Genomic DNA, 8,080 nt, shown 5'->3' with positions numbered 1-8,080 from the left:
TCCTGATGAATCAAAACAAAGACGCACGCTGATGCAAACGTGCAATGATTGTTTATGAAAAACACATGAGTTACAGGAGGTTAGGGTTTTGCTGCAGCGTGCCTGTTAGATAATTAACACTTCTTGTTTATGGTCTTAGAATCATGAACAATGAAGTAATCACTTGTCCCAAAACGATGATTAATGGGTGCTAATTATGGCGGTTGCTGTTTTGAAAGTCAACTTGAAACTGTCAACTGAGCAGGTATGCTGTAAGAAGGAAGTATATATTACTCATTAGGGCCTATTCACATTAAATTACTTAGCCATGCTGTCGTATGACATGCAAACCGCTTATCTTCACTCTGTCACTTTGTCCTGCTAGTGACTATTTATGTGTTAGTGTGTATTTTTGCTACAATTAACTTTCTTTTCTCTGTTTTTTATTCCACTGAAAGCATACTTGCCGCCTCAGTGCTTCTTTGTTTAACTAGAATTTTTATAGATATGTTGCTGACAACAACCTTTTGCAGAGTGTTGTCGCTTATAGTCTTTTGTCTGCTAAGGTGTTGTCTGTCTAAGCCAGGGGTCGGCAACCCAAAATGTTGAAAGAGCCATATTGGACCAAAAAAACAAAACAAAAAACAAATCTGACTGGAGCCGCAAAAAATTAAAAGCCTTACATAAGGCTTATAATAAAGGCAATACAGGCTTTACGTGTTTATATTAGCCTATTATCAAAATGACTAACTGTATTCATAATTAGCATCCATGATTAAATGTTTATTTTCCCTGCTGTGCGTCATGGACGGAATGACGCACCACGTGACTGTTGTACGATGGTGCTTTAGGTTTACCTCCCGTTAAAATATTATGTATTGTGTTTCGTTGCATTGATGAAATTAAATAAATGCAATAAAGAAATCCGATTTTTGATGTCGTCTTTATTATGAAGATCGACAGGGAAAGGGTCATATTTTTCCTTTTGGAACTCGGAAAATCTGCTCTCAAATGCAGTTTGCATAACAATCGCTCTTTGTAAATAATTTTAAAAAAAACGATCGAAAAGACAACAAGACGGAACGTGCATAACGTGCCTCTTAACTGGGCAACAAACGGAGTGCAATAAAATGAATAAAACTGCAGGTGTAGGGTTTAAAAAGGTAAAGTATATAAAATTAAATTAATACAGCTTAAATTTGATTTCTGTGCAAATGCCAAGCAAGTCAGTAAGACATAGCAGCATCCTCTTCTCTTTTGACACGCAACCATCTTCGGACCTGAGCAACAAAACACAATAATATCGCTAAGTGTCATTGTAAATATACTGACAAAAATCACTAATCAATTTATAAAAACAAACACTTTGTTACTAAATATGTGCCTGTGGCAGGGTTGTGTTCTTACGTGTCTAATGTGACTTCTGTTTACAGACATCACTGGACAGCTTCTCAACATCGAGCATGTAAGATGTAACTTTAATCGTGACGCGGCAGCTAAAGTAGCGCCTTACCTGGAAACGTCTCTCCACATGGTACTCTTTTTGTTTGACAACTTCTCGCTACAGAGCAAACAATTAGGTAATCCTTCCGCATTGGCAATGAATGCAAATGATTCCGTCCATGAATTGTAGAATCTCTCCTGAGCTATTTTTCCTCTCTTCCCCTTTGCTATCCATGGCCCACCAGGCACCCGTCGGTTTGTTTACAACAGCCACCTGCCTCGCACCTTCACTCCTTGGAAGTGCATGCGTACTTGAGGATATCATTGCGGACGCTGGACACATCCCCACAAAGGTACATTTGTACGATCGGGTATCAGCAGTCAGTGATGCACAGACTCACACAGGAAACTTGATTGAACTAATGCCGAACTGGACCAATTTAAAAATGATTTGTACCTTGCTGATGTAAACGCAAGTCTCTACACGTGGGCCTATTAGTCAAGTGTACCATGGTTTGATAGTACAAACCATGGTGCCATCAGTTCCAGCTGATGCTCATTTCAGCTGGATACTCCTGGACTCTGTGTGGTGAGGTTGTTTTATTACTAGACTTAAATGTTGAAAACTCAATAATGATAGTCACTGTCAGAGTTTAGATATGATCTAGAAACCAAGAACTTCAAAGGGATTTGTTTTTTTTAATGTTGTTTACTTTCAGGACTTCAAAAGTAACCCAGTCAAATTCTCCTGGTGTGCTTACACAGAGCCATCAACATTAATTAAATTACAAGCTGCTTGAAGAAATTTAGATTGTCATGTAGACAGTCCAACAACATCCAGATGTGATTAGCTCCTCCTCTACTGTCAACAGTGATGGAAGACTTTGTACTAGACCCCATTCTACAGAAAAAAAACAGGCTCTTATCACCTGATGTCCTTTATGACCATATCAGCAGAGCAGTGAACTGTGAGAAATCACACTCATAAAGACTACAGGTGACAAGAGAAACTATCAGCATGAGTGGCTGCAGAGTCCATTAATTTTGCCACGTCCTTCCCAAACCTGTCTGAAAAACTTGCAAGTACAAACTTTTTGAAGTCACTTGCTAATAAATTAAGTCTGAATTTAAAAACTAGAGGCCCAATGCAGCCTGAGCGCGACTTCAAGCTGCATGTCGACTTCAGACTGCATTGAACACGAGTGACACGCTTCATGTTTTGTTCTTGTCATTTTGATCGACAGAGTTATTTATGGAGGATACATGTCTGCCTTTAGGTAACAGAAAAACTAACTGATGTGCACTTTGAGTTTTTTGTTTGAACTTCCTAGGGTTAGATTTTGAAAAGCAAAGAAATGTTCGCTTTCTGTTGCTGCATAAAACTTTTGCTTTAATTGTCTTTTCTCGTTACGTGTTGTTGTCATGACGATGTTCCGCATTTCCGGTTCAACAGGAATGTGGAACCAGATTTCACATCAACATTTTCCACCCTGCAAACGAAGTGGTAACCATAAAGTCCTTTGTTTTCCACAACTGGGGGGCTGGATATTCAGCATCAACGGTAACAAATTGCTTCGGTAGACTGCAGGCAATAATTGAGTTTCAAAGTCTGTTCATTATCAAACCAAACCGCCTTTTTCAAGTGAGTGGTCTTATCTTCACCTTTCTTGTTGAACACTTAATGAAGCCATTTTACTTGTCAAATTGATCACCTTACAACATGCACAGCGGCTCTTGGCTAGAAGAGAGTCAAGGTTTTTGCAGCTGTTTATTTTAATCTCTAGCAGCACCGATTATCGGGATCGCTGCCCAGACTGCACGGTTATATAGCTAAAATACACTGACTGTACACAATTGCGTCAAAGGAAAAAGCTGACTGAGGTTAGATTGGAAGACAGATGCGTAGTGTTTGCTGTGTCATCTTAAAACAAACAGGATGGAAGCATCATTAGAAGTGGAGCCAACTGATATCTATCGTGTGCAGGTAATAGAGGTTAGACCAATGCAGCCTTTAATTATCAGACAGAGCAAACCTGAATAATACAAAAGCCAGAATGATTTTATGTCACCGCACCATCACATACGTTTTTTTTTTCTTAACTGAAATTGTTCAAACAGAAAATGTTAAATAAAGATATTGAATCACAAACCATTATGACGGTATTCAGCGAAAGCTATCCAATTTCTTCTCTGTGCAAATGAGCATTTAGGTTTGTTTAAATGGGATTTTATGCCACAAAGCAATTTTTAATTGAAAGTAGAAGGAAAGTAATGCAAGGTTTTAGCTCTGCATGTTAAGAGAGTGAGATTTTTACTTAATCTTCTTTACTAAACAGATATCGACGTTTGTAATTATACTTAATGCATTTATTTATTAATTTTTTACATTTTACTGCAAAGATAAGCAACAGTTTGCAGAAACTTCTATGAAAAAGCAGGAATATTTGTAAACAAAAAAAAAAGAACGGGGTGGTGGAACACAACAATATATTCAGAGGAAAAAAGGATAATGGTTTATCAAAGTCATATTTATGGATGATGATGCTCCCCATTGACTCTGTTAGCCTCTTTGTTTCTTCTCTCAAAGCCATTGATACCACTATACTCTGTGTGACACGGTGAAAAAAACAGCAAATGAGATGCATCCTCTTAATTACTGGACCTTTAGGGTACCATTGGGCCAGTTTTTAAACGTTTAATATTGCCTCAACGGTTCCTGCTTCCAGTTAATCACCCTTCATTTATTGCTTATTCCTAATCTGCTCATCAAACTCTTGTCCAATATAAAACGACTGCTTTAATAAAGAGTTTTTCGTGTGTGCAGCTGGCAGTTTGCTTAACAAAAGCGTATTGGATTTATTTCTCAAGCAAAAACTTCTTTTCTGTGTGATCTGTGTAAGTGGAGTTTGGGGATGAATTGCAGTTTCATAGCAGAGTTAGCAATTTGCATGTGTTTGCAAAAGATAGGGAGGCCTCTGTTATTTTGACACATCTCCAAATTATTTTCAGCTTTCCAATCTTATCTCTTGACACAGAGGTTAAACTTTGAGCTGTTTTGATTTACTTACTCGCTTTTACTGCATTTCAGAAAGAAGTGACAGCTATGAAGATGGACACTTTTAATATTTGAGAGGTAAGAAGTTTGGCTCTTTCGGTGCCGTTGTGTTGCTCCCGGTTAACCCTCTGCTTGCTTGCTCTCTGACTGGAAAAGAGCTGAACATCTGGAATGACGTTTCCAAGCAGATGCAGAGTCCATTAAATGCCCCCACTGACACACACACACGCACACCCACCCCATTTCTTGGATACATTCCCTCTGTCATTTACCTCAATGAGATTCTGAGGGAGGTGACCAAGAGCATGCCTCCCTCCCCCGTTCAATCTGCTTTCAGGACGGTGAACAGACGTAGCGACACAGAGTTGTGCCATATGGCTACGGCACATAATGAGGGTCATTAATGTGCTGCTGAGATGACTGATTGACAGGTGAGGAGCCCTGCTGAGTGGCAGCTCCATCCACAATCGAAGAGCATCTGTGTTGTTTCTAATAAGATGCACCGGTGACGATGTCGAGGCTTGAATGACCTGCCTCGATAAGAAAGCCGATGAAATTGTCATGAGGTTTATTTAGGAGTTCAAAATGCCCCTTCTGTTGCCCCTCATCGGGTAATAGTTTTGAAGCCTGGTTTGGTTCAATTTATTTATTTTGGTTTGAAGTGCTGTCATGGATAAACATAATTATTTTAGGTCTTTTTTTGGGGGGGGCAAACGACAGAAAGTGCTTTGTGAAATATGAAGACGGATACCTGGGAATATGGAAAACTTTCACCCAAATCCTGTTTTTCTGAAGAAACTTTTTTAGTGCCTCAACAAATTCAAGATTATTCATTTTAGGCGTAACTTTCCACTAAAGAAAAAATCCTTCAACTGGTGTTTCTAGTGGCATCTCATTACAAATAAAAGAGCCTTATAATAGAGACAGAACACACCAGATGTACATGAAACTCCTTTCATGTCTTTGTTTACAGATGTTCCTTTACGAGCAGTCAGCAAACCACTACGATTGCCCTTTCTATTTGCAGTTTGACCGGCCCACAATGTGAGGCTGATAAACCAGGTATTGCACTGTGCCTGACTGGAACCAGATTTGATGCTTAGGAGCCTTGATTTTTGGGTAAAAACACACAACACTGGTTCAAAATCCCATTTAGGAACCACAATGAGCTCTGGACTGCATAATAAAGTCTTGTCTGAATGGTTGTCAATATGTAAAATCTGTCAGACTTAAGTATCTTACTATTGGCTGATCTTATTTCAAAAACTACAATTCACAACTGAGTCCTCCCAGGTTGATCAGACTTGGTTCTAACTCAAATGGATATGTGGCCCATCAAAACTGGAATGAACAAAGCAAGATTACAAAAAAATTACAAAATGGCATTGACCTTAATAATATTGAAAATGTGAGGGCTGTTTAATAAAAAAGCAGATGTGTCAGCAGGACACTAACCTGTTCAAATTAACTCTACAAAGCTTGCCAAAACGAGTAGCCATAAGCAGTTTGTAGATGGGTACTGAGAGCATGTGGATAATGCTATAGGACAGCGTTTCCCAATTCCGGTCTTCAGGCCTCCCTGCTCTGCATGTTTTAGATGTGCCTCTATTCCAGAGCAGCTGATTCAAATGATTGCATGACCATCAAGTGCTGCAGAAACCTGTTGATCACCCATAGATTCAATCCAGGTGTGTAGCAGAAGGGAAACACCTAAAACATGCAGGGCAGGGAGGCCTGAGGACCGGAATTGGGAAACGCCGCTATAGGACATTTGGTATGTATGTTTATCTTAAAGCCAATAAACTGAGCAAGCAACTTCATTGTTACATAATCTATCTATCCTAAAAAACTAAAATCTAAATAATTACTAGCAGCCCAAAATTAACCAGATTTATGGCAACAGAAAGTGAATGTAGATTTATTACCAGAATTGTAATGGGCTGTCTAAGCCGGCGTTTCCCAATTCCGGTCCTCAGGCCTCCCTGCCCTGCATGTTTTAGGTGTTTCCCTTCTGCTACAAACTTGGATTGAATATATGGGTGATCAACAGGTTTCTGCAGCACTTGATGGTCATGCAATCATTTGAATCAGCTGCTCTGGAATAGAGGCACATCTAAAACATGCAGAGCAGGGAGGCCTGAAGACCGGAATTGGGAAACGCTGGTCTAAGCAACTTGTTCTGAAGGTGCTCAGGTCCTGAGAGGACAGTATTGTAAGTCATCAGTATGATGACTGGATATGATGAAAAAAACAAATTATGCTTGAGTGACTGGATGAAACTGAATGAATGGTTTGGCACATCAACTTACAGGAAAATGAGAGAGCTCATAAAAGGTAAAAGCAAAGACAGAGAATCAATTTCCCAGTAAAAAAAAAAAAAAAGACTGGTCTGCATTTGGATTTGGATTATTAGTCCATTTAAACCTGGAGACCACTTTTCTCTGATCTACCAGAGCAGTTTATGACAAAGGACAATGCTTTAAGAGCACTCACAGCTTGCTTAGATAGAGGCGGGGCTGTTCTGGTCACAACATTGAAGGTAGTTTTATATTACATCTTTGTCATAACGTGACAAATGACAGAACTTGTCAGAAAGTTTATTTAAAGATGGAGCAAACACCTGAGATTGAGGTTTATTGTGCAGAGAATAGTGTTTCTGCATATAGGCAGAGGTATACTTTCATATATTCATATTAACATATGAAAATATTCATTCATTAATTCATAACCGTGTTTAGGTTGTCGAGGGGAAGCTTTCTTTAGATCACACAACAACTACATTGCAACAGCTTAGTAAACATGTCATTAAATAGTACTACTGTTATGAGAGATACAAAGTTCTGATAAGTACATGTGACTTTTCTGTGAGGGAACCTGACACTGGTTTCTGGACACTTTTTTGTCTTTTGGTCTAAGTACTTCCAGTTTCTAATCTAAATTTCTTTATGTTTTCTACCTTTCCAATTCAATATCATTCATGATCATTTTGTGATTTTTCCATGCGGTTTGGATTTTCTTCAAATTTTCTGCAAACCTGATGCAGAACCGTAACCTTCTTATGCTAGATGCCATGTCGATTTACAAGGGAGCTTAATTTCTTCTCCCTTTCCTTTCACTACAATTTGCAACTGCCCCCACAGAGAAACCAATCACCATTGACAGATGAAAAAATATTGACCTATGTGCCCACAATGACAGGAAGACTGCCAAAGTATTGTGCTGGTGGTGGTTGTGTGGTGCATTGGACAATGTTAATAAAATAATAGTACATGACTAACTCCAAGTTGTTCAAGTTTACATCAAATTAAGTTAGTGAGTGAAACTCAAACCGTGTTTTGGTTAAGCAATAGTCTCAAACACAGATCAAAAGTAGCTTAATCTAACATTAAGATAGCCTGTAAATCTAGCTTGATGTTAGATTTACCGGCTAACATTAAGCTTTGTGAGTGGCCTTCAACTAAACCATGTTGAAAATGTATGAACTATGCCTAACAGCAGGACCATGCCAGGACACATCAGACAACCAGTTGAGCTACAACCTGTCTGTACAACTTGTGACTGTCTAGATTAGGTCAAATATCACATTAAATTCACGCTTTTACC

The sequence above is a fragment of the Xiphophorus couchianus genome, chromosome 14, assembly GCF_001444195.1.
Source record: "Xiphophorus couchianus chromosome 14, X_couchianus-1.0, whole genome shotgun sequence".
Lineage (NCBI taxonomy): Eukaryota > Metazoa > Chordata > Actinopteri > Cyprinodontiformes > Poeciliidae > Xiphophorus > Xiphophorus couchianus.
The sequence above is the reverse complement of the archived record's forward strand: the minus strand, read 5'-3'. Positions refer to the sequence as shown.